Source organism: Pan troglodytes, chromosome 23 (assembly GCF_028858775.2).
Source record: "Pan troglodytes isolate AG18354 chromosome 23, NHGRI_mPanTro3-v2.0_pri, whole genome shotgun sequence".
Taxonomy (NCBI): Eukaryota; Metazoa; Chordata; class Mammalia; order Primates; family Hominidae; genus Pan; species Pan troglodytes.
Window position 1 is genome coordinate 18,833,015 of NC_086016.1, and position 27,989 is coordinate 18,861,003.

Below are 27,989 nucleotides of genomic sequence, written 5' to 3' on the forward strand. Positions count from 1 at the left end.
CACATCACAAAGAAGTTTCTGAGAATGCTTCTGTCAAGTTTTTGTGTGAAGATATTTCCTTTTCCGACATAGGCCTCAAAGCAGTCCAAATATCCTCTTGCAGATTCTACACAAAGGGTGTTGCAAAACTGCTCTGTCTAAAGGAATGTTCAAATCTGCGAGTTCAATGCACACATCACAAAGTAGTTTCTGAGATTGCTTCTATGTAGTTTCTATATGAAGATATTTCCTTTTCTACCATAGGCCTCAAAGCACTCCATATATCCACCTGCAGATTCTACAAAGACTGTTTCAAACTGCTCTACCAAAAGGAAGTTTCAACTCTCTGAGTTAAACGGACACAGCACAAAGAAGTTTCTCTGAATACTTCTGTGTAGTTACTATTTAAAGATATTTTCTTTTTCAACACAGAGCGCAAAGGGCTCCAAATATCCACTTGCAGTTTCTACAAAAGAGAGATTCTAAACTGCCCTATCAAAAGATAGGTTCAACTCTGAGTTGAATGCATACATCACAAAGAAGTTTCTCTGAATGGTTCTGTGTAGTTTTATTTGAAGATAATTCCTTTTCCACTTGAGGGCACAAATGGCTCCAAATATCCACTTGTATATTCTACAAAACCAGAGATTCAAAACTGCTCATTGAGAAGATAAGTTCAACTCAGTGAGTTGAATGTGCACATCATGAAGCAGTTTCTTAGAATGCTTCTGTGTAGTTTTTATTGAAGATATTTCCTTTTCCACCTTTGGGAGCATAGGGCTCCAAATATCCTCTTGCAGATTCTAGAAAAAGAGAAACTCTAAACTGCTCAATCAAAAGATAGGTTCAACTCTGTGAGTTGAATGCCCACATCACAAAGAAGTTTGTCAGAATGCTTCTGAGTAGTTTAAATGTGAAGACATTTGCTTTTCCAGAGTAGGCCTCAAAGGGCTCCAAATATCCACCTGCAGATTCTGCAAAAAAAGAGTTTCAAAACTGCTCAAACAATCAAAAGATACGTTCAACACTGTGAGTTGAATGCATACATCACAAAGAAGTTTGTCTGAATGCTTCTGTGTAGTTTTTATTTCAAGATATTTCCTTTTCCACCATAGGGCTCAAAGGGCTCCAAATATCCACTTGCAGATTCTACAAATAGAGAGATTCAAAACTGCTCAATGAGAAGATAAGAAGAACTCTGTGAGTTGAATGCACACCTCACAAAGAAGTTTCTCAGAATGCTTCTGTGTAGTTTTTATGTGAAGATATTTCCTTTTCCACAATAGGCCTCAAAGCTCTCCAAACATCCACTTACAGATTCTGCAAAAAGAAAGATTCAAAACTGCTCAATCGAAAGATAGATTCCACTTTGTGAGTTGAATGCACAGATCACAGAGAAGTTTCTCAGAATGCTTCTGTTTAGTGTTTATGTGAACATATTTAATTTTCAACAGTAGGCCTCACAACGCTCCAAATATGCACTTGCAGATTGTACAAAAAGAGAGATTCAAAACTATTCAATCAAAAGATAGGTTCAACTCTGTGAGTTGAACGCATATACCATGAAGAAGTTTCTGAGAATGCTTCTGCATAGTTTTTATTTGAAGATATTTCCATTTCCACATTAGGTCTCAAAGGTCTCCAAATATCCACCTGCAGATGCTACAAAAAGAGAGATTCAAAACTGCTCAATGAGAAGATATGTTCAACACTATGGGTTGAATGCACACCTCACAAAAAGTTTCTCAGAATGTTTCTGTGCAGTTTTTATGTGAAGATATTTCCTTTTCCACATAAGGCCTCAGAGCTCTCAAAATATCCACTTGCAGACTCTGCAGAAAGAGAGATTCAAAACTGCTCAATCAAAAGTTAGGTTCAACAGTGTGAGTTGAATACACACATCACGAAGAAGTTTCTGAGAATGCTTCAGTGTAATTTTTATGTGAAGATATTCCCTTTACCACAATAGTCTTCAAAGCTCACCAAACGTCCACTTGCAGATTCTACAAAAAGAGAGATTCAAAACTGCTCAATCAAAAGATAGGTTCAACACTGTGAGTTGAATGCACACATCACAAAGAAGTTTCCCAGAATCTTTCTGTGTAGTTTTTATGTGAACAGATTTGATTTTCCACAGTAGGCCTCAAAAGGCTCCAAATATCCACCTGCAGATTCTGCAAAATGAGGGATTCAAAACTGCTCAATCAAAAGAGGTTCAACTCTGTGAGTTGAATGCATACATCACAGAGAAGTTTCTCTGAATGGTTCTGTGTAGTTCTATTTGAAGATAATTCCTTTTCCACCGTAGGGCATAAAGGGCTCCAAACATCCACTTGCAGATTCTACAAAAACAGAGATTCAAAACTGCTCATTGAGAAGATAAGTTCAACTCAGTGATTTGAATGTACACATCACGAAGAAGTTTCTTAGAATGCTTCTGTGTAGTTTTTATTGAAGATATTTCCTTTTCCACCATAGGGCACAAATGGCTCCAAATATCCACTTGCAGATTCTAAAAAAACAGAGATTCAAAACTGCTCATTGAAAAGATAAGTTCAACTCAGTGAGTTGAATGTACACATCACGAAGAAGTTTCTTAGAATGCTTCTGTGTAGTTTTTATTGAGGATATCTCCTTTTCCACTATAGGGCACAAAGGGCTCCAAATATCCATTTGCAGATTCTAGAAAAATAGAGACTCTAAACTGCTCAATCAAAAGATATATTCAACTCTGTGAGTTGAATCCCCACATCACAAAGAAGTTTCTCAGAATGCTTCTGAGTAGTTTTTATGGGAAGATTTTTCCTTTTCCACAATAGGCCGCAAAATTCTCCAAATATCCACTTGCAGATTCTACAAAAACGGTGTTTCAAAACTGCACAATGAAAAGAAAGGTTCAACTCAGTGAGATGAAGGCACACATCAAAAAGAAGTTTCTCAGAATCCTTCTGTGTTGCTTTTATGTGAAGATATTTCCTTTCCACTATAGGCCTCAATGGGCTCCAAATATCCACTTCCATATTCTACAAAAATAGTGCTTCAAAACTGCTCAATCATGAGATAGATTCAACCCTGTGAGATGAATGCACATGTCACTAAGTAGTTTCTCAGAATGCTTCTGTGTAATCTTTATGTGAAGATATTTGCTTTTCCACAGTAGGCCTCAAAGGGCTGCAAGTATCAACCTGCAGATTTTGCAAAAAGAGAGATTCAAAATTGCTCAATCAAAAGATAAGTTCAATTCTCTGAGTTGAATGCATAAATCACAAAGAAGTTTGTCTGAATGTTTCTTTGTAGTTTTTATTTCAAGATATTTCCTTTTGCACCACAGGGCTGAAAGGGCTCCAAATATCCACTTGCAGATTCTACAAAAAGAGAGATTCAAAACTGCTCAATCAAAAGTTAGATTCAGCTCTGTGACTTGAATGCACACATCACAAAGAAGTTTCTCAGAATCTTTCTGTGTAGTTTTTATGTGAACATATTTGATTTTTCACAGTAGGCCCCAAAGGGCTCCAAATATCCACCTGCAGATTCTGCAAAAAGCGGGATTCAAAACTGCTCAAAGATAGGATCAGCTCTGTGAGTTGAATGCATACATCACAAAGAAGTTTCTCTGAATGGTTCTGTGTAGTTGTATTTGTAGATATTTCGTTTTCCACAGTAGGGTGAAAGGGCTCCAAGCATCCACTTCCAGATTCTACAAAACAGAGATTGAAAACTGCTCAATGAGAAGATAAGTTCAACTCAGTCAGTTGAATGCACACATCACGAAGAAGTTTCTTAGAATGCTTCTGTGTAGATTTTATTGAAGATAATTCCTTTTCAACCATAGGGTGCAAAGGGCTCCAAATATCCTCTTGCAGATTCTAGAAAAAGAGAGACTCTAAACTGCTCAATCAAAAGATAGGTTCAACTCTGTGAGTTGAATCCCCACATCACAAAGAAGTTTCTCAGAGTGCTTCTGAGAAGTTTTTATGTGAAGATATTTCCTTTACCACAGTAGGCCTCAAAGTTCTCCAAATATCCACTTGCAGATTCTACAAAAAGAGTGTTTCAAAACTGCTCAATCAAAAGAAAGGTTCAACTCTGTGAGATGAATGCACACATCACAAAGAAGTTTCTCAGAATGCTTCTGTGTAGTTTTTATGTGAAGCTATTTCCTTTTCCACAATAGGCCTCAAAGCTCTCCCAACATCCACTTGCAGATTCTGCAAAAAGAGAGATTCAAAACTGCTCAATTGAAAGACAGGTTCAACTCTGTGAGTTGAATGCACTCATCACAAAGAAGTTTCTCAGAATGCTTCTCTGTAGTTTTTATGTGAACATATTTGATTTTCCACAGTAGGCCCCACAGCGCTCCAAATATCCACTTGCAGATTCTACAAAAAGAGAGATTCAAAACTGTTCAATTAAAAGATAGGTTCAACTCTGTGAGTTGAACGCATATACCATGAAGAAGTTTCTGAGAATGCTTCTGCATAGTTTTTATTTGAAGATATTTCCTTCTCCACCATAGGCCACAGAGGGCTCCAAATATCCACTTGCAGATACAACAAAAAGAGTGTTTCAAATCTGCTCAATCAAAAGAAAGTTTCAACTCTGGGAGATGAATGCATCCATCACAAAGGAGTTTCTCAGAATGCTTCTGTGTAGTTCTTATCTGAAAATATTTGGTTTTCCAGTGTAGGCCTCAAAGCGCTCCAAATATCCACTTGCAGATTCTACAAAAAGAGTGTTTCAAAACTGCTCAATCATAAGCTAGGTTCAACCCTGTGGGATGAATGCACACATCATGAAGAAGTTTCTCAGAATGCTTCTGTGTAGTTTTTATGTGAAGATATTTGCTTTTCCACAGTAGGCCTCAAAGGGTTCCAAATATCCACCTGAAGATTCTGCCAAAAGAGAGATTCAAAACTGCTGATTCAAAAGATAGGTTCAACTCTGTGAGTTGAATCCATACATCACAAAGCAGTTTCTCTGAATGCTTCTGTGTAGTTTTTATCTGGAGATATTTCCTTTTCCACCATAGGGTGCAAAGGGCTCCAAATATCCACTTGGAGATTCTACCAAAAGAGAGATTGAAAACTGCTCAATGAGAAGATAAGTTCAACTTTGTGAGTTGAATGCACACCTCTCAAAGAAGTTTCTCACAATGCTTCTGTGTAGTTTTTATGTGAAGATATTTGCTTTTCCACTGAAGTCCTCAAAGGGCTTGAAATATCCACCTTCAGATTGTACAAAAAGAGAGATTCAAAACTGCTCAATCAAAAGATAGGTTCAACTCTGTGAGTTGAATACACACATCACAAAGAAGTTTCTCTGAATGCTTCTGTGTAGTTTTTATTTCAATATATTTCCTTTTCCACCGTAGGATGCAAAGGTTTTCAAATATCCACATGCAGATTCTACAAAAAGAGAGATAGAAAACTCCTCAATGACAAGATAATTTCAACTCCGTGAGTTGAATGCACACCTCACAAAGCAGTTTCTCAGAATGCTTCTGTGTAGTTTTTATGTGAAGATATTTCCTTTTCCACAATAGGCTTCAAAGCTTTCCAAACAACCACTTGTGGATTCTTCAAAAAGAGAGATTCAAAACTGCTCAATCAAAACGTAGTTTCCACTCTGTGAGTTGAATCCAAACATCACAATGGTGTTTCTCAGAATACTTCTGAGTAGTTTTTATGTGAAGATATTTCCTTTTCCACAATAGGCCTCAAACGGCTCCAAATATCCACTTGCAGATTCTACGAAGAGAGTGTTTCAAAACTGCTCAATCAAAAGAAAGTTTCAACTCTGTGAGATGAATGCACACATCACAAAGAAGTTTCTCAGATTGCTTCCTTCTAGATTTTATGTGAAGACATTTCCTTTTCTATCATAGGCCCCAAAGTGCTCCAAAAGTCCACTTGCCAATTCTACAAAAAGGGTGTTTCCAAACTATGCATTCAAAAGAAAGGTTCAACTCTGTTAGATGAACGTACATATCATAAAGAAGATTCTCAGAATTCTTCTATCTGTTTTTTTTTTTTTTTGTGAAGATATTTCCTTTTCCAACTTAAGCCTCAAGGTGCTTGAAAAGTCCCTTTGAAGATTCTCCGAAAAGAGTATTTGAAAACTGGTTCTTCTAAAGAAAGGTGGAACTCTGGGAGATGAATGCAGACATCACAGAGAAGTTTATCAGAATGCTTCTATCTACTTTTTATGTGAAGATATTTCCTTCTCCACCACAGGCCTCAAACACTCCAAATGTCCACTTGCAGATTCTACAAAAAGAGAGTTTGAAAACTGCTCAAACAGAAGAAAGTTTTAACCCTGTGAGATGAAAGGCCACATCACAAAGAAGTATCTCAGATTGCTTCTGTCTAGATTTTATGTGAAGACATTTCCTATTCTAACATAGACTGCAAAGCACTCTAAATATCCACTTGCAGATCCTTCAAAAACAGTATTTCCATACTGCTCAATGAAAAGAATGATTCAACACTGTAAGATGAACGCAAGCATCACAAAGAAGTTTCTCAGAATTCCTCAGTCTGGTTTTTATGTAAAGATAATTTCCTTTTCTAACATCGGCTTCAAAGCCCTCCAAATGTCCACTTGCAGATTCTGCAAAAAGAGACTTTCAAAACCGCTCAGTCAAAAAATGTTTAATTCTGTGAGATAAATGCACACGTCACAAAGAAGTTTCTCAAATTGCTTCTTTCTAGATTTTATCTGAAGATATTTCCTTTTCCAGCATAGGCCTCAAAGTGCTCCAACTGTCCACTTGCAGATTCTACAAAAAGAGAGTTTCAAAACTGCTCAACCGAAAGAAAGGTTTACCTCTTTGAGATGAGTACCCACATAACAAAGAAGTTTCTCAGATTGCGTCTGTCTTGATTTTATGTGAAGATATTTCCTTTTCTACTATAGGCCACAAAGCGCTCAACATGTCCACTTGCAGATTCTACAAAAAAAATTTTTCCAAACTGCTCAATCAAAAGAAAGGTTCAACTCTGTGAGATGAATGCACACATTTCAAAGAAGTTTCTCAGAATTCTTCTGCATAGCTTTTCTGTGAAGATATTTCATTTTCCACCCTAGACCTCAAAGCACTCGAAATGTCCACATGCAGATTCCACAAAAAGAGTATTTCAAAACTGGTCCATCAAAGGAAAGGTTCAGCTCTGTTGAATGAATGCACACATTACAAAGAATTTTCTCAGAATGTTTCTGTCTAGATTTTATGTGAATATAGTCCTTTTTCTACCATGGGCTGCAAAGCGTTCCAAATGTCCACTTACAGATACTACAAAAAGAGTTTTTACAAACTGCTCAATCAAAGGAAAGGTTCAAATCTGTGAGATGAGCCCACACATCACAAAGAAGTTTCTCAGAATTCTTCTGTCCAGTTGTTACTTGAAGATGTTTTCCAACATAGGCTTCAAGGCACTCGAAATCTCCACTTGCAGATTCTACAAAAAGAGTATTTCAAAACTGGTCCTTCAAAAGAAAGGTTCAATTCTGGGAGATAAATGCATACATCACAAAAAAGTTTCTCAGAATTCTGTCTAGTTTTTATGTGAAGATATTTCCTTTGCCACCATAGGCCTCAAGGCACTCGAAATGTCCACTTGCAGATTCTACAAAAAGAGTATTTCAAAACTGGTCTTTCAAAAGAAAGGTTCACCTCTGGGAGATGAAGGCACACATCACAAAGAAGTTTACCAAATGCTTCCATCTAGTTTTTATGTGAAGATATTTCCTTTTCCACCATAGGCCTCAAAGCGCTCCAAATATCCACTTGCAGATTCTACAAAAAGGGTGTTTCAAAACTGCTCCAATCAAAAGGAAGTTTTAACGCTGTGAGATGAATGCACACATCACAAATAAGTTTCTCAGATTGCTTCTGTCTAGATTTTATGTGAAGATATTTCCTTTTCTACCATATGCCGCAAAGTTCTCCAAATGTCCACTTGCAGATTCTACAAAAAGAGTGTTTCCAAACTGCTCAATCAAAAGAAAGGTTCAACTCCGTGAGATGAATGCACACGTCCCAAAGAAGTTTCTCAGAACTCTTCTGCTTACTTTTTATGTGAAAATATTTTCTTTTCCACCATAGGCCTCAAAGCACTCCAAATATCCACTTGCAGATTCTACAAAAAGAGTGTTTCAAAACTGCTCCAATCAAAAGGAAGTTTTAATGCTGTGAGATGAGTGCACACATCACAAAGGAGTTTCTCAGATAGCTTCTGTCTAGATTTTATGTGAAGATATTTCCTTTTCTACCATAGACTGTAAAGCAATAAAAATTTCCACCTGCAGAGTCTAAAAAAAGAATGTTTCCAAACTGCTCAATAAAAAGAAGAGTTCAACTCTGTGAGATGAAAGCGCACATCACAAAGAAGTTTCTCAGAATTCTTCTGTCTAGTTTTTTTATGAAGATATTTCCTTTTCCACCACAGGCCTCAAAGCTCTCCAAATGTCCACTTGCAGATTCTACGAAAAGAGAGTTTGAAAACTGCTCAATCAAAAGAAAGTTTTAACTTTGTGAGATGAATGCACACATCACAAAGAATTTTCACAGACTGCTTCTGTCTAGATTTTAAGTGAAGATATTTCCTATTCTAACATAGGCTGCAAAGTGCTCTAAATGTCCACTTGCAGATTCCTCAAAAACAGTATTTCCAAACTACTCAATCTAAAGAAAGCTTGAACTCTGTGAGATTAACGCACGCATCACAAAGAAGTTTCTCAGAATTCTGCTGTCTGGTTTTTATGTGAAGATATTTCCTTTAACACCATATACCTCAAAACGCTCCAAATGTCCACTTGCAGATTATTCAAAAAGAGTTTCAAAACTGCTCAATCAAAAGGAAGGATTATCTCTGTAAGATGAATGCACACACCACAAGTTTCTCATATTCCTTCCATCTAGGTTTTATTTTTAATATTTCCTTTTCTACCAGAGGCCACAAAGCTCTCGAAATGTTCACTTGCAGATTCTACAAAGAGAGTGTTTCCAAACTGCTCAATCAAAAGAAAGGTTTAACTCTCTGAGATGAATGCACACTAACAAAGAAGTGTCTCAGATTTCTTCTGTCTAGATTTTATGTGAAGGTATTTCCTTTCCTACCACAGGCCACAGAGCACTCCAGATGTCCACTTGCAGATTCTACATGAAGAGTGTTTCCAAACTGCTCAATCAAAAGAAAGTTTCAACTCTGTGAGATGATTGCATCCATCACAAAGAAGTTTCTCAGAATTCTTCTCTCTAGTTTTTATGTGTAGATATTTCCTTTTCCACTATAGGTCACAAAGCGCTCCAAATGTCCACTTGCAGATTCTACAAAAAGAGAGTTTCAAGACTGCTCAATCAAAAGGAAGGTTTCCCTCTGTGAAACGAATTCATACATCACAAAAATGTTTCGCAGATTGCTTCTGTCTAGATTTTATGTGAAGATATTTCTTTTTCTACTGTAGGCTGCAAAGCGCTCTTAATGTCCACTTGCAGATTCTAAAAAAGAGTGTTTCCAACCTGCTCTATGAAAAGAAAGGTTCAACTCTGTGAGATGAACGCATGCATCACAAAGAAGTTTCTCAGAATTCTTCTGTCTAGTTTTTTTTTGTGTGAAGATATTTCCTTTGCCACCACAGGCCTCAAATCGCTCCAAATGTCCACTTGTAGATTGTACAAAAAGAGTGTTTCCCAACTGCTCAACGAAAAGAAAGGTTCAACTCTGTGAGATGAATGCACACATCACAAAGAAGTTTCTCAGAATTCTTCTGTCTAGTTTTTATATGAAAATATTTCCTTTTCCACCACAGGACTCAAAGCGCTCCAAATGTCCAGTTGCAGATTCTACAAAAAGAGAGTTTCAAACTGCTCAATCAAAAGAAAATTTTAACTGTGTGGGATGAATGCACACATCACAAAGAAGTTTATCAGATTGCTTCTCTCTAGTTTTTATGTGAAGATATTTCCTTTTCTACCATAGGCCGCAAAGCGTTGCAAATGTCCACTAGCAGATTCTACAAAAAGAGTGTTTCCAAACTGCTCAATGAAAAGAAAGGTTCAACTCTGTGAGATGAATGCACACATCACAAAGAACATGGTCAGAATTTTTCTATCTAGTTTTTATGTGAAGATATTTCCTTTTCCACCATAGGCCCCAAAGTGCTCCAAAAATCCACTTGCAGATTCTACAAAAAGAGAGTTTCAAAACTGCTCTATCAAAAGAAAGTTTTAACTTTGTGAGATGAATGCACACATCCCAAAGACGTTTTTCCGATTGCTACTGTGTAGATTTTATGTGAAGATATTTCCTTTTCTAACATAGGCCGTAAGGCAATCCATGTGTCCACTTGAAAATTCTACAAAATGACTGTTTCCAAACTGCTCAATCAAAAGAAAGCTTCAACTCTGTGAGATGAACACACACATCGCAAGGAAGTTTCTCAGAATTCTTCTGTCTAGTTTTTAATGTGAAGTAATTTCCTTTTCCACCGTAGGCCTCAAAGTGCTCCAAATATCCACTTGCAGATTCTACAAAAAGAGAGTTTCAGGAATGCTCAATTAAAAGAAAGTTTTAGCTCTGTGAGATAACCGCACACGTCACAAAGAAGTTTCTCAGATTTCTTCTGTTTAGATTTTATGTGATGATATTTCCTTTTCTACCACAGGCCGCAAAGCACTCCAAGTATCCACTTGCAGATTCTACAAAAAGATAGTTTCCAAACTGCTCAATCAAAAGAAAGCTTCAACTCTGTGAGATGAATGTACACATCGCAAAGAAATTTCTCAGAATTCTTCTGTCTAGTTTTTATATGAAGATATTTCCTTTTCCACCACAGTTCTCAAAACACTCCAAATATCCACTTGCAGATTCTTCAAAAAGAGTGTTTCCAAACTGCTCAATCAAAAGAATCTTTAACACTGTGAGATGAGCACACTCATCACAAAGAAGTTTCTCAGAATTCTTCTGTCTAGTTTTTATTTGAAGATACTTCCTTTTCCAACATAGGCCTCAGATGGCTCCAAATGTCCACTTTCAGATTCTACAAAAAGAGAGTTTCAAAACTGCTCAAACAAAAGAAAGGTTGAAATCTGTGAGATGAATTCACACATCCCAAAGAAGTTTCCCAGATTGCTTCTGTCTAGATTTTATGTGAACATATTTCCTTTTCTACAATAGGCTACCAAGCGCTACAAATGTCCACTTGCAGATTCTACAAAAAGAGTGTTTCCAAACTCCTTAATCAAAAGAAAGGTTCAACTCTGCGAGATGAATGCACACGTCACAAAGAAGTTTCTCAGAATTCTTCTGTCTAGTTTTTATATGAAGATATTTCCTTTTCCACCATAGGCCTCAAAGTGCTCCAAATGTCCACTTGCAGATTCTACAAAAAGAGAGTTTCAAAACTGCTCAAAAAAAGAAAGATTTAACTCTGTGAGATGAATGCACACAGCAGAAAGAAGTTTCTCAGATTGCTTCTGTCTAGATTTTATGTGAAGATATTTCCTGTTCTACCATAGGTCGCAAAGCGCTGCAAATTTCCACTTGCCGATTCCACAGAAAGAGGGTCTTCAAATTTCTCAATGAAAAGAAAGTTTCAGTTCTGTGAGATGAAAGGACACATCACAAAGAAGTTTCTCAGATTGCTTCTGTCTAGATTTTATATGAAGATATTTCTTTCTTCTAACATAGGCTGTAAAGCCTTCCAAATGTCCACTTGCAGATTTTACAAAAAGAGTGTTTCCAAACTGCTCAATCAAAAGAAAAGTTCAACTCTGTGAGATGAACGCACACATCACAAATACGTTTCTCAGAATTCTTCTGTCTTGTTTTTATGTGAAGATATTTCCTTTTCCAACATAGGCCTCAAAGCCCTTCAAATGTCCACTTACAGATTCTACAAAAAGAGTTTCAAAACTGCTCAATCAAAAGAAAGGTTTTACTGTGTGAGATGAATGCACATATCATAAAGATCTTTCTCACATTGCTTCTTTCTAGATTTTATCTGCGGATATTTCCTTTTCCACCATAGGCCTCAAAGTACTCCAAATGTCCACTTTCAGATTCTAAAAAAAGAGAGTTTCAAAACTTCTCAATTAAAGGAAATGTTTAACTCTGTGAGATGAATGCACACATTTACAAAGAAGTTTCTCAGATTTCTTCTGTCTAGATTTTATGTGAAGATATTTCCTTTTCTAAAATAGGCCTCAAAGCGCTCCAAATGTCCACTTCCAGATTCTGCAAAAAGAGTATTTCCAAAGTGCTCAATCAAAAGAAAGGTTCAAGCCTGTTAGATGAATGCAAACATGACAAAGCAGTTTCTCAGATTGCCTCTGTCTAGATTTTATGTGAAGATATTTTTTTTCTACCATAGGCCGCAAAGCGCTCCAAATGTCTACTTGCAAATTCTAGAAAAAGAGTGTTTTCAAACTGCTCCATCAAAACAAAAGTTCAACTCTGTGAGATGAATGCACACATTACAAAGAAGTTTCTCAGAATTCTTCTGTCTAGTTTTTATATGAAGATATTTCCTTTTCCACCGTAGGCCTCAAAGCGCTCCAAATGTCCACTTGCAGATTCTACAAAAAGAGAGTTTCAAGACTGCTCAATCAAAAGATAGGTTTAACTCTGTGAGATGAACACACACATTACAAAGAAGTTTCCCAAAATACTTCTTTCTAGTTTTAATGTGAAGATATATCGTTTTCCACTATAGACCTCAAAGCGCTCCAAATGTCCACTTACAGATTCTACAAAAAGAGAGTTTCAAAACTGCTAAATCAAAAGAAAGGTTTAACTCTGTGAGATGAATGCACACATCACAAAGAAGTTTCTCAGATTGCTTGTGTCTAGATTTTATGTGAAGATATTTCATTTTATGCCATAGGCCGCAAAGCACTCCAAATGTTCACTTGCAGATTTTAAAGACAGAGTGTTTCCAAACCGGTCAATCAAAAGAAAGGTTGAACTCCGTGAGATGAACGCATGCATCAAAAAGAAGTTTCTCAGAATTCTTCTGGCAAGTTTTTATGTAAAGATATTTCCTATTCTACCATAGGCCACAAAGCACTCCAAATGTCCACATTCAGATTCTACTAAAAGTGTTTTTGCAAACTGCTCAACAAAAAGAAAGGTTCAACTCTGTGAGATGAAGGCACACATCACAAAGGAGTTTCTCAGAATTCTTCTGTCTAGTTTTTATGTGAAGATATTTCCTTTTCCACCATGGCCTCAGTTCGCTCCAAATGTCCACTTCCAGATTCTACAAAAAGAGTGTTTCCAAACTGCTCAATCAAAAGAAAGGTTTAACTCTGTGAGATGAATGCACACATCACAAAGAAGTTTCTCAGATTGCTTCTTTCTACATTTTAAGTGAAGATATTTCCTTTTCTACCATAGCCCGCAAAGCCCTCCAAATGTCCACTTGCAGATTCTACAAAAAGAGAGTTTCAAAACTGTTCAATAAATCTTTAACTCTGTGAGATGAATGAACACATCACAAAGAAGTTTCTCACGTTGCTTCTTTCTAGATTTTAAGTGAAGATATTTCCTTTTCTACCACAGCCCACAAATCGCTCCAAATGTCCACTTGTAGATTCTACAAAAAGAGTGTTTCCAAACTGCTGAATCAAAAGAAAGTTTCAACTCTGTGAGATGAACACACACATTACAAAGGAGTTTCTCAGAATTCTTCTGTCTCGTTTTTCTGTGAAGATATTTCCTTTTCCACCATATACCTCAAAGCACCACAAATTTTCACTTGCAGATTATACAAAAAGAGAGTTTCAAAACTGCTCAGTCAAAAGAATGATTAACTCTGTGCAATGAATGCACACATCACAAAGAAATTTCTCAGATTGCTTCTGTCTAGATTTTATGTGAAGATATTTCCATTTCTACCATAGGCCTCAAAGGGCTCCAAATGTGTACTTGCAGAATCTACAAAAAGAGTTGTTTGCAAAGTGCACAATCAAAAGAAACGTTCAACTCTGTAAGTTGAACACTCGCATCACAAAGAGGTTTCTAATAATTCTTCTGTCTAGTTTTTATGTGAAGATATTTCCTTTTCCACCATAGGTCACAAAGCGCTCCAAATATCCACTTGCAGATTCTACAGAAAGAGTGTTTCCAACAGCTCAATCAAAAGAAACGTTCAACTCTGTGAGATGAACGCACACATCACAAAGAAGTTTCTCAGAATTCTTCTGTCTAGTTTTTATGTGAAGATATTTCATTTTCCACCATTGGCCTCAAAGCGCTGCAAAAGTCCACTTGCAGATCCTACAAAAAGAGTTTGCAAACTGCTCAATCAAAAGAAAAGTTTAACTCTGTGAGATGAATGCACACAACACACGGAAGTTTCTGAGATTGCTTCTGTCTAGATTTTACGTGAAGATATTGCCTTTTCTACCATTGGCTGCAAAGCTCTCCAAATGTCCAATTGCAGATTCTACAAAAAGAGTGTTTCCAAACTGCTCAATCAAAGGAAAGTTTCAACTCTGTGAGATGAACACAGACATCTCAAAGAAGTTTCTCAGAATTCTTCTGTCTAGTTTTTATATGAAAATATGAACTTTTCCACCACATGCATTATATTGCTCCAAATGTCCACTTGCAGATTCTACAAAAAGAGAGTTTCAAATCTGCTCTATCAAAAGAAAGCTTTACCTCTTTGATATGAATGCACACATCACAAAGAAGTTTCTCAGATTGCTTCTGTCTACATTTTTTGTGAAGATGTTTCCTGTTCTAACATAGGCCACAGAGCGCTCCAAATGTCCACTTGCAGATTCTACCAAAAGAGTGTTTCCAAACTGCTCAATCAAAGAAATGTTCAACTTTCTAGATGAATGCACACATCATAAAGAACTTTCTCAGAATTCTTCTTTCTAGTTTTTATGTGAAGATATTTCATTTTGTACCATAGGCCCCAAGGCACTCGAATGGTACACTTGCATATTCTACAAAAAGAGTATTTTAAAACTAGTCCTCCAAAGGAACGTTCAACTCTGGGGCTTGAATTCACACATCACAAAGTAGTTTCTCAGAATGCTTCTATGTACTTTTTATGTGAAGATATTTCATTTTCCACCATAGGCCTGAAAGCCCTTCAAATGTCCACTTAGAGATTATACAAAAAGGGAGCTTTAAAAGTCCTCTATCAAAAGAAAGGTTTCAATCCGTTAGATGAATGCACACATTACAAAGATGTTTCTAAAAATGCTTCTATCTATTTTTTATGTGAAGATATTTCCTTTTCCACTGTAGGCCTCAAAGCGCTCCAAATGTCCACTTGTAGATTCTACAAAAAGAGAGTTTCATAACTGCTCTATCAAAATAAAGGTTTAACTCTGTGAGATGAATGCACACATCACAAAGAAGTTTCTCAGATTGCTTCTGTCTAGATTTTTTCTGAAGATATTACTTTTTCTAACGTAGGCTACAAAGCGCTCTTAATGTCCACTTGCAGATTCTACAAAAAGAGTGTCTCCAAACTGCTCAATCAAAAGAAAGTTTCAGCTCTGTGAGAGTAAAGCACACATCACAAAGAAGTATATGAGAATTCCTCTGTCTAGTTTTTATGTGAAGATATATTCTATTCTACCATAGGCCTCAAAGTGCTACAAATGTCCACTTGCAGATTCTACAAAAAGAGAGTTTCAAGACTGCTCAATCAAAAGAAATATTTAACTCTGTGAGATGAATGCACACATCATAAAGAAGGTTTTCAGATTACTTCTGTCTACATTTTATATGAAGATATTCCCTTTTCCACCATAGGCCGCAAAGAGCTCCAAATGTCCACTTGTAGATCCTTCAAAAAGAGTGTTTCCAAACTGCTCCATCAAAAGAAGTGTTCAACTCTGTGAGCTGAATGCACACATAACAAAGAAATTTGTCAGAATTCTTCTGTCTAGTTTTTATGTGAAGATATTTCCTTTCAACCATAAGCCTCAAAGCGTTCCAAATGTCCACTTGCAGATTCTACAAAAAGAGAGTTTCCAAAGTGCTCAGTCAAAAGAAAGGTTGACTCGGTGAGATGAATGCACACGCCACAAAGATGTTTGTCAGATTGCTTTCATCTAGATTTTAAGTGAAGATATTTTCTTTTCTACCATAGGCCACAAAGCGCTCCAAATGTCCAGTTGCAAATTCTACAAATAGAGTGTTTCCAAACTGCTCAATCAAAAGTAAGGTTCAACTCTTTGATATGAACGCACACATCACAAAGTAGTTTCTCAGAATTCTGCTGTCTAGTTTTTATGTGAAGATATTTCCTTTTCCATCATAGGCATCATAGCGCTCCTAATGTCCACTTGCAGATTTTACGAAAAGAGAGTTTCAAGACAGCTAAATCAAAGAAAGTTTTAACTCTGTGAGATGAATGCACACATCACAAAGAAGTTTCTCAGATTCATTCTATCTAGATTTTATGGGAATGTATTTCCTTTTCTAACATAGGCTGCAAAGCGCTCCAAATGTCCACTTGCAGATTCCACAAAAAGAGTGTTTCCAAACTGCTTAATCAAAAGAAAGATTCAACTCTGTGAGATAAAAGCATGCATCACAAAGAAGTTTCTCCCAATTCTTCTGTGTAGTTTTGATGTGAAAATATTTCCTTTTCCTCCACAGGCCTCAAAGTGCTCCAAATGTTAAATTGCAGATTCTACAAAAAGAGAGATTCCAAACTGCTCAATCAAAACAAAGGCTTAACTCTTTGAGATCAGTGCACACATCACAAAGAAGTTTCTAAAAATGCTTCTGTCTAGTTTTTATGTGAAGATATTTCGTTTTCCACCATAGGCCTCAAAACGTTCCAAATGTCCACTTGCACATTCAACAAAAATAGAGTTTCAAAACTGCCCAATCAAAAGTAACAGTTAACCCTGTGAGATGAATGCACACATCCCAAAGAAGTTTCTCACATTGGTTCTGTCTAGATTTTATGTGAAGCTATTTCCCTTTCTACCAAAGGCCGCAAAGCACTCAAAATGTCTGCTTGCAGATTCTACAAAAGATTGTTTCCAAACTGCTCAATCAAAACAAAGGTTCAACTCGCTGAGATGAACGTGTGCATCACAAAGAAGTTTCTCAGAATTCTTCTGTCTAGTTATTATATGAACATATTTCCTTTTCCACCATAGGCCACAAAGCACTCCAAATGTCCACTTGCAGATTCTACAAAAAGAGTGTTTCCTACACTACAAAAAGAGTGTGAAGCTATTTCCTTTTCTAACATAGGCGGCAAAGTGCTCCAAATGTCCACTTACAGAATCTACAAAAAGAGTGTTTCAATAATTCTGAATCAAAAGAAATGTTCAACTCTGTGAGATGAATGCACACATCACAAAGAAGTTTCTCAGAAATCTTCTGTCTAGTTTTTTAGTGAAGATATTTCCTTTTCCACCATACGCCTCAAAGCGCTCCAAAATTCCACTTGCTGATTCTACAAAAAGAGTATTTCAAAACTAGTCCTTCAAAAGAGAGTCTCAACTCTGGGAGATAAATGCACAAATCACAAAGTTGTTTCTCAGAATTCTCCTGTCTAGTTTTAAAGTGAAGATATTTCCTTTTCTACCATTGTCTACAAAGTGCTCCAAATGTCCACTTGCAGATTCTACAAAAAGAGTGTTTCCTAAATGCTCAATCAAAAGAAAGGTTCAACTCTGTGAGATCAATGCTCACATCACAAAGAAGTTTCTCAGAATTCTTCTATCTAGTTTTTAGGTGAAGATATTTCCTTTTCCACCATAGGCCTCAAAACCCTCCAAATATTCACTTGCAGATTCTAAAAAAAACATACTTTCAAAACTGTTCAACCAAAAGAAAGGTTTAACTCTGTGAGATGAATGAAGACATCACAAAGAAGTTTCTCAGATTGCTACTGTCTAGATTTTATGTGAAGATATTTCCTTTCCTACCATAGGTCTCAAAGTGCTGCAAATGTCCACTTACAGATTCTACAAAGGAGTGTTTCCAAACTGCTCATTCAAAAGAAATTTTCAACTCTGTGAGATGAATGCATACATCACAAAGAAGTTTCTCAGATTATTTCTGCCTTGATTTTATGTGAAGATATTTCCTTTTCTACCATAGGCCACGAAGCACTCCAAATGTCCACTTTCAGATTCTACAAAAGGAGTGTTTCCAAACTGCTCAATCAAAAGAAAGGTTCAACTCTGTGAGCTGAATGCACATATCACAAAGAAGTTTCCCAGAATTCTTCTGTCTAATTTTTGTGTGAAGATATTTCCTTTTCTACTGTAGGCCTCAAAGTGCTCCCAATGTCCACTTGCAGATTCTACAAAAAGAGAGATTCATAACTGCTCAATCAAAAGAAAGGTTTAAGTGTGTAAGATGAATGCACGCATCACAAAGATGTTCCTCAGATTGCTTCTGTTTAGATTTTATGTGAAGATACTTCCTTTTCAACCATTGGCCTCAAAGTGCTCTAAATGTCCACTTGAAGATACTACAAAAAGATAGTTTCAATACTGCTTAATCAAAAGAAAGGCTTAATTCTGTGAGATAAAGGCACACATGTCAAAGAAGTTTATCAGAATTCTTCTGTCTAGTTTTTATGTGAAGATATTTCATTTTCCACCGTAGGCATCAAGTCTCTTTAGATGTCCAATTGCAGATTCTACAAAAAAGAGTATTTCAAAGCTGGTCCATCAAAAGAAAGATTCAACTCTGGGAGATGAATGCACACATCACAAAGAAGTTTCTCGTAATGCTTCTATCTAGTTTTTATGTGAAGATATTTCCTTTTCCACCATAGTCCTCAAAGTGCTCCAAATGTCCACTTGCAGATTCTACAAAAAGAGAGTTTCAAAATTCCTCAATCAGTAGAAAGGTTTAACTCTGTGAGATGAATGCACACATCACAAACAAGTTCTCAGATTTCTTCTGTCTATATTTTGTGTGAAGTTATTTCCTTTTCTACCATAGGCCACGAAGTGCTCCATATGTCCACTTGCAGATTGTACAAAATGCTTGTTTTGCAAACTGCTCAATCAAAAGAATGATTCAACTCTGTGAGATGAAACCACACATCATAAAGAAATTTCATGTTATTGTTCTGTGTAGATTTTATGTGAAGATATTTCCTTTTACACCATAGGCCTCAAGGCGCTCAAAATGTCCACTTGCAGATTATACAAAAACTGTATTTCAAAACTGGTCCATTAAAAGAAGGGTTTAACTGTGGGAGATGAATGCACGCATCACAAAGAAGTTTCTCAGGTTGCTTCTGTCTATATTTTATATGAAGATATTTCCTTTTCTAACATAGGCTGCAAAGCGCTCCAAATATCCACTTACAGAATCTACAAAAAGAGTGTTTCCAAACTGCTCAATCAAAAGAAATCTTCAACTCCGTGAGATGAATGCACGCATCAGAAAGATGTTTCTCAGAAATCTTCTCTCTAGTTTTTATGTGAAGATATTAAGTTTTCCACCATAGGCCTCAAAGCGATCCAAATGTCCACTTGCAGATACTACAAAAAGAAAGTTTCAAAATTGCTCAATCAAAAGAAAGGGTTAACTCTGTGAGATGAATGCACACATCACAAAGAAGTTTCTCCGATTGCTTCTGTCTAGATTTTATGTGAAGATATTTTCTTTTCTATGATAGGCCACAAAGTGCTCCAAGTGTCCAATTGCAGATTCTACAATGAGGGTTTCCAAACTGCTCAATCAAAAGAAAGGTTCAGCTCTGTGAGATGAAAGCACGCATCACAAGGAGTTTCTCAGAAATCTTCCGTCTAGTTTTTATGTGAAGATATTTCATTTTCCACCATAGGCCTCAAAGCACTGCAAATGTCCACTTGCAGATTCTACAAAAAGAGAGTTTCAAAACTGCTCAATCAAAAGAAAGGGTTAAACATGTGAGATGAATGCAAACATCAGAAAGAAGTTTCTCAGATTGCTTCTGTCTAGATTTTATATGAAGATATACCCTTTTCCACCATAGGCCTCAAAGCGCTCCAATGTCCACTTGCAGATTCTACAAAAAGAGTGTTTCTAAACTGCTCAATCAAAAGAAAGGTTCAACACTGTGAAATAAATGGACACATCACAAGAAGTTTCTCAGAATTCTTCTGTCTAGTTTTTATGTGAAGATATTTCCTTTTCCACCACAGGCCTCAAAGGGCTCCAAATGTCCACTTGCAGATTCTACAAAAAAGAGTCTCAAAAATGCTCAATCAAAAGAAAGTTTTAACACTGTGAGATGACTGCACACATCACAAAGAAGTTTCTCAGATTGCTTTTGTCTAGATTGTATGTGAAGATATTTCCTTTTCTACCATAGGCCCCAAAGCACTCCTAATGTCCAGTTGTAGATTCTACAAAAATCATGTTTCCAAACTGCTCAATCAAAAGAAAGTTTCAACTCTGTGAGATGAACCCACATATCACAAAGACCTTTCTCAGAATTTTTCTGTCTAGTTTTTATATGAAGATATTTCATTTTCCACCATAGGTCTCAAGGCACTCGAAATGTCCACTTGCAGATTCTACAAAAAGCGTGTTTCACAACTGATCCATGAATAGAAAGGTTCAACTCTGTGAGATAAATGCACACATCACAAAGAAGTTTCTCAGATTGCTTCTTTTTTTTTTTTTTTTAACAAGTTCATCATTTAATAAGTCTGAATTCATTTTCACCACACGGTATTGTACACGGTCATCTGTTGAAACAGATTTCTTTTTTAACAGATCTTAGTTTAAAAAAGTCATAGGTACTGTGAGTTCTGTATAAACTGGTGGACAGTAAGTTAGTTCCTTTGTTTTAACTTATAAGCCTCAACTTCACCGCAGAATAAAGAATGTAGGCCAAAGAAAGCATAATCGGTCACTCGTATAGAACAGTATTGTTTCTATAATTTGAAGCTTTCTGAATGGACGGGTTCAGGCCTGATTCAACTGTAAAAAGATTACTTAATGAATAGACTATATGGAAATTGTATAAAATGTTATTACCTTTTATCATTAGTAGCTTAAACAGCACGATATCACTAATTGCTATTCAAAATCAAAAACCTGTTTTTGAATCCCCAAGAAGGCAGCATGTGTACACAACCATACCACCTTGTACTTAGGGGTGTGTCAAAACATAATTCAACAGAAACTTTGGCTTTAGGAAAGAGTCACAAATATTTAAAAGAATGGCTTAGTCATTTTAAGTGTACGGTCGGGGAAAAGTGTGCTTTAATTAAATATACATCATACCAGTGATGCTGGCAAGGTTGAAAGTTACTCCTAATGTTGATAGCTATAAAAACTAGCTTGTACATAACAAGACAATGAGAGGAAAAAGCAATCCCTTTGAAATAAAATTCTCAAATAAAAAATGTTCACAGTGGTTTGTATCAACAGTATGCATTTTATGACAAGAACATGTACAGATTCAGAGCACCCTAGGGCTCTCTTTATGTCCTAAAGAAAATGAGCATTTACATGATTATGGGTTGTACTGAATTAAAAAAGATCAATTGTACACTTACTCCTTAGACAGGATAAACTGTCCTAGGGTGTACAGCTTTAACACCATCATTAAAATTGTTTGCAAAAGGAACAGAGAATTAAAAAACAAAACACTTTTCTTTTTGGAGTGAAGAGTCTTTCATTTGCTGTTATAACCAGCAAATGCCATTCACTAAATCAAAAATGGAAGGAAGGGCCCCCACAAACACAGATCTATCTGAGCAAGCTGACCAGTACACATTACAGTCTTAAAAATGAAGGTTATATACTCTATGTTACAAGTCCCGACTAGGCAGTGTCAAAACGACATCTATTTCTTTGCTTGCTTTGTGATCATACCCCTTGGAGGCGTTACAGGTCTCGTGGCATTTGGCTTCTTTTTCTCTGCAGGCTTTAAAATCTGAAAAGAACACATTAGTGTTTCATCCACACTCATCATGGCACCTGCATTGTCAAACTCTCCACAATAATTGGGCACAGAAAACAGAGTGACCAACTGCCTCTTTGCAAAAAATTCATATCCATCTTCAACCACCTGATGGGCTCTACATATAAGATCCAAATCATGCTTATGGAGAAATTTTGCAACCACTTCTGCAACAAATGTGAAGGACACTCCTCTGTCATTTTCACCCCAGCCTAAGACATCTTTATCAGGGTCAGACCACAAAAGATCACAAAGAAGACCTTGATCTGGTACATCAGTTGGTCACATAATTCACTGAATCTGCTCCATAGATTGAAGATCTGGTGATAAACCTCCATGACAGCAGAATATCTTCTCATCCACGATGGCTGCTATCGGTAAACAGTTAAAACAGTCTGTGAAAGTTTTCCATAGTTTAATGTTGTATCTTCTTTTACATTCATCATAAAATCCACAAATTCTGTTGATGCTGGCACATTCATGGTTCGCTCTGAGAAGAAACAAATTCTCAGGATATTTGATTTTGTAGGCCAGTAAGAGGCAGATCGTCTCCAATGACTGCTTTCCCCTGTCCACATGGTCCCCAAGAAACAGGTAGTTGCTTTCTGGTGGGAAACAACCGTACTCAAAAAGTGGCAGCAAATCATAGTATTGTCCATGGATGTCACCACATATTTTGAGTGGTGCTTCAAGTTCTAGTAGGATAGGCTGACTGAGAAAGATTTCACGAGACTTTAAGCACAGTCCTCTGATTTCATTCTCCTGAAGCTGGACATTCTTACCAGGCTTGGACCCTCTCACTTCCAGCAGCCATTGGATAATGCTGTCGATGTTGTTTATCTAAATCCGCCATCGCCTTCCCACCGCCTACCCTCCCGCAGCGGCGCCGCCGCCGGCTCGCACCCGGGACTCACACCTCCTTTCCCACGCCACCAGCAGAGGCGGTGGTGGCGGCGGTGGCAGCAGCCGTGGCGGGTCCCCCCCTGCCACCCCGCTCCCTACTTCCTCCTTCTCTCCTCACTGGAACCACGAGAAGCAGATTGCTTCTGTCTAGATTTTATGTGAAGATATTTCATTTTCTACCAAAGGCCACAAAGTGCTCCAAATGTCCACTTGCAGATTCTACACAAAGGGTGTTTCCAACCTGGTCAAAAAAAAGAAAAGTTCAATTTTCTGAGATGAATGCAAAAGAGTTTCTCAGAATTTTTCTTTCTCGTTTTTATGTGAAGATATTTGCTTTTCCACCATAGGCCGCAAAGCGCTCAAAATGTCCACTTGCAGATTTTACAAAAATAGAGTTTCCAAACCGCCCCATCAAAAGAAAGCTCTAACTCTGTGAGTTGAATGCACACATCAAAAAGACGTTTCTCAGATTGCTTCTATTAGATTTTATGTGAAGATATATACTTTTCTACCATAGGCCACAACGCGCTCCAAATGTCAACTTGCAGATTCTACAAAAAGAGTGTTTCCAAACTGCTCAATCAAAACAAAGTTCAACTCTGTGAGATGAACGCACACATCAAAAGAAGTTTCTCAGAATTCTTCTGTCTGGTTTTTATATGAAGATATTTCCTTTTCCTCCATAGGCTTCAAAGTGGTCCAAATGTCCACTTGCAGATTATACAAAAAGAGAGTTTCAAAACTGCTCAATCAAAAGAAAGGTTTAACTCTCTGAGATGAATGCAAACATCATAAAGAAGTTTCTCAGATTGCTTCTGTCTAGATTTTATGAGAGAATAATTCCTTTTCTGCCATAGGCCGCAAAACGCTCCAAATGTCCACATGTATATTCCACAGAAAGAGTGTTTCCAAACTGCTCAAACAAAAGAAAGTTTCCACTCTGTGAGATGAACGCACACATCACAAAGAAGTTTGTCAGAATTCTTCTGTCTAGTTTTTATGTGAAGATATTTCCTTTTCCACCATAGGCCTCAAAGTGCTCCAAATGTCCACTTGCAGATTCTACAAAAAGAGAGTTTCAAAACTGCTGAATCAAAAGAAATGTTTAACTCTGTGAGATGAATGCACACATCACAAAGAAGTTTCTCAGATTTCTTCTGTCTAGATTTTATGTGAAGATATTTCATTTTCTACCATAGGCCACCAAGCGCACCAAATGTCCATTTGCAGATACTACAAAAACAGTGTTTCGAAACTGCTCAATCAAAAGAAATGTTCAACTCTGTGACACGAACGCACGCATCTCAAAGAAGTTTGTCAGAATTCTTCCGTCTAGTTTTTATGTGAAGATATTTCCTTTTCTACTGTAGGCTTCAAAGTGCTCCAAAGGTCCACTTTCAGATTCTACAAAAAGAGAGTCTCAAAACTGCTCAATCAAAATAAAGCGTTAACTCTGTGAGATGAATGCGCAAATCACAAACAAGTTTCTGAGACTGTTTCTGTCTAGATTTTATGTGAAGATATTTCCTTTTATACAACAGGCGGCAAAGGGCACAAAATATCCACCTGCAGATTCTACAAAAAGAGTGTTTCAAAACTGCTCAATCATAAGAAAAATTCAACTCTGTGAGCTGAAAGCACACAACACAAAACCTTTCTCAGAATTCTTCTGTCTAGTTTTTATGTGAAGATATTTCCTTTCCACCATAGGCCTCAAAGTGCTCCAAAATTCCACTTGCACATTTTACAAAAAGGGAGTTTCAAAAGAGCTCAATGAAAGGAATGGTTCCACTCTGTGAAATGAATGCTCACATCACAATGAAGTTTCTCAGATTGCTTCTGTTAGATTTTATGTGAAGATATTTCCTTTTCCACCATAGGCCTCAAAGCGCTCCAAATGTCCACTTCCAGATTCTACAAAAAGAGTGTTTCCAAACTCCTCAATCGAAAGAACGGTTCAACTCTGTCAGATGAACTCATGCATCACAAAGAAGTTTATCAGAATTCTTCTGTTTAGTTTTTATGTGAAGATATTTTCTTTTCCACCATAGGCCTAAAAGTGCTCCAAATGTCCACTTGCAGATTCTACTAAAAGAGAGTTTCAAAACTCTTCAGTCAAAAGAAATGTTTAACTCTGTAAGATGAAAGAACACATCACAAAAAAGTTTCTCAGATTGCTTCTGTCTAGATTTTATGTGAAGATATTTCATTTTCTGCCATAGGCTGCAAAGCGCTACAAATGTCTACTTACAGATTCTACAAAAAGAGTGCTTCCAAACTGCTCAATCAAAAGAAATGTTCAACTCTGAGAGATGAATGCATGCATCTAAAAGAAGTTTGTCAGAATTCTTCTGTCTACTTTTAATGTGAAGATATTTACTTTTCCACCATATGCCTCAAAGCTCTCCAAATGTCCACTTGCAGGTTCTACAAAAAGATAGCTTCAAAACTTCTCAAGCGAAAGAAAAGTTTAACTTTGTGAGATGATTGCACACATCAGAAGGAAGTTTCTCAGATTGCTTCTGTCGAGATTTTATGTGAAGATATATCATTTTCTACCACAGGTCACAAAATGGAACAAACGTCCACTTGCAGATTCTACCAAAAAAAAGTGCTTTCAAACTGCTCAATCAAAAGAAAGGTTCAACTCTGTGAGATGAACGCACACATCACAAAATAGTTTCTCAGAATTCTTCTATCTAGTTTTATGCGAAGGTATTTCCTTTTCCACCATAGGCCACAAAATGCTCCATATGACCCCTTGCAGATTCGTCAAAAAGAGAATTTCAAAACTGCTCCATCAAAATAAAGGCTTAACTCTGTGACACGAATGCACACTTCACAAAGGAGTTCCACAGATTGCTTCTGTCTATATTTTATGTGAAGATATTTCCTTTCCTACCATAGGCCGCAAAGCACTCCAAATGTCCACTTGCAGAACCTTCAAAAAGAGTGTTTCCAAACTGCTCAAACAAAAGAAAGATTCCACTCTGTGAGATGAAAGCACAAATAGCAAAGAAGTTTCTCAAAATTCTTCTGTCTAGTTTTTATGTGAAAATATTTCATTTTCCACCATAGACCTTAATGCGCTCAAAATGTCCACCTGCAGATTCCATGAAAAGAGTATTTCAAAACTAGTCCATCAAAAGAAAGGTTCAAACTTGGGAGATGAATGCACACATCACAAAGAAGTTTCACAGAATGCTTCTATCTATTTTTTATGTGAAGATGTTTCCTATTCCACCATAGGCCTCAAAGCGCACCACATGTCCACTTGCAGATTCTACAAAAAGAGAGTTTCAAAACTGCTGAACCAAAGAAAGGTTAAACTCTATGAGATCAATGCACACATCAGAAAGAAGTTTCTCAGATTACTTCTGTCTAGATTTTATATGAAGATATTTCCTTTTCAACCATAGGCTTCAAAACACACGAAATGTTCACTTGCAGATTCTGCAAAAAGAGTGTTTCCAAACTGCTCAATCATAAGGAAAGTTCAAATGAGATGAAAACACACTTCAAAAAGAAGTTTCTCAGAATTCTTCGGTCTAGATTTTATGTGAAGATATTTCCTTTTCCACCATAGGCTTCAAAGCGCTCCAAAAGTCCACTTGCAGATTTTACAAAAAGAGTTTCAAAACTGCTCAATCAAAAGAAAAGTTCAACTCTCTGAGACGAATGCACACATCACAATGAAGTTTCTCAGATTGCTTCTGTTAGATTTTATGTGAAGCTATTTCCTTTTCCACCATAGGCCTCAAAGCACTCCAAATGTCCACTTGCAGATTCTACAAAAAGAGAGTTTCCAAACTGCTCAATCAAAAGAAAGGTTCAACTCTCTCGGATGAACGCATTCATCAAAAAGAAGTTTCTCAGAAATTTTCTGTCATTTTTTTATGTGAAGATATTTCCTTTTCCACCATAGGCCTAAAAGGGCTCTAAATGTTCATTTGCACATTCTATAAAAAGAGAGTTTCAAAACTGCTTTATCAAAAGAAAGGTTCCACTCTGTGAGATGAACGCAAACATCACAAAGAAGTCTGTCAGAATTCTTCTGTCTAGTTTTTATGTGAAGATATTTCCTTTTCCACCGTACACCTCAAAGCACTCCAAATGTCCACTGGCAGATTCTACAAAAAGAGAGTCTCAAAACTGCTCAATCAAAAGAAAGGTTTAACTGTGAGATAAATGCATACATCAGAAAGAAGTTTCTCAGATTGCTTCTGTCTAGATTTTATGTGAAGGTATTTCCTTTTCTAACATAGTCCACAAAGTGCTCCAAGTGTCCACTTGCAGGTTCTACAAAAAGAGTGTTTCCAAACTACTCAATCAAAATAAAGATTCAACTCAGTGAGATGAACACACACATCACAAGGAAGTTTGTCAGAATTCTTCTGTCTAGTTTTTATGTGAAGATATTTCTTTTTCCACCATAGACCTCAAAGCACTCCAAATGTCCACTTGCAGATTCTACAAAAAGAGAGTTTCAAAACTGCTCAATCAAACTGAAGTTTTAACTCTGTGAGTTGAACTCACACATTACAAAGAAGTTTCTCAGATTGCTACTGTCTAGGTTTTATATGAAGATATTTCGTTTTCCTTCATAGGCCAAAAAGCATTCCAAATGTCCACTTGCAGATTCTACAAAAAGACTGTTTGCAAGCTGCTCAATCAAAAGAAAGTTTCAACTCTGTGAGATGAATGCACACATCACAAAGAAGTTTGTCAGAATTCTTCTCTCTAGTTTTTATGTGAAGATAAATTCCTTTTCCACCGTAGGCCTCAAAGCACTCCAAATGACAATTTGCAGATTCTACAAAAACAGGGTTTCACCACTGCTTAATCAAAATAAAGGCTCAATTCTGTGAGATGAATGCACACATCACAAAGAAGTTTGTCCGTATTCTTCTGTCTAGTTTTTATGTGAAGATCTTTCCTTTTCCACCACAGGCCTGAAAGCACTCCAAATGTCCACTTGCAGATTCTACAAAAAGAGAGTTTCAATACTGCTCTATCAAAAGGAAGGTTTAACTCTGTGAGACGAATGGGCACATCTGAAAGAAGTTTCCCAGATTGCTTCTGTCTAGGTTTTATGTGAAGATATTTCCTTTTCCACCACAGGCCTCAAAGCGCTCCAGATGTCCACTTGCAAATTCTACAAAAAGTGTTTCCAAACTGCTCAATCAAAG

At 36.9% G+C, this 27,989-nt stretch overlaps 1 pseudogene; it reads right to left on the bottom strand.

Moving 5' to 3' along the window:
- Nucleotides 1–20,622: 20,622 nt before the first annotated feature.
- LOC746265 (serine/threonine-protein phosphatase PP1-gamma catalytic subunit-like) lies at nt 20,623–22,765 on the bottom strand (annotated as a pseudogene).
- Nucleotides 22,766–27,989: the final 5,224 nt, after the last annotated feature.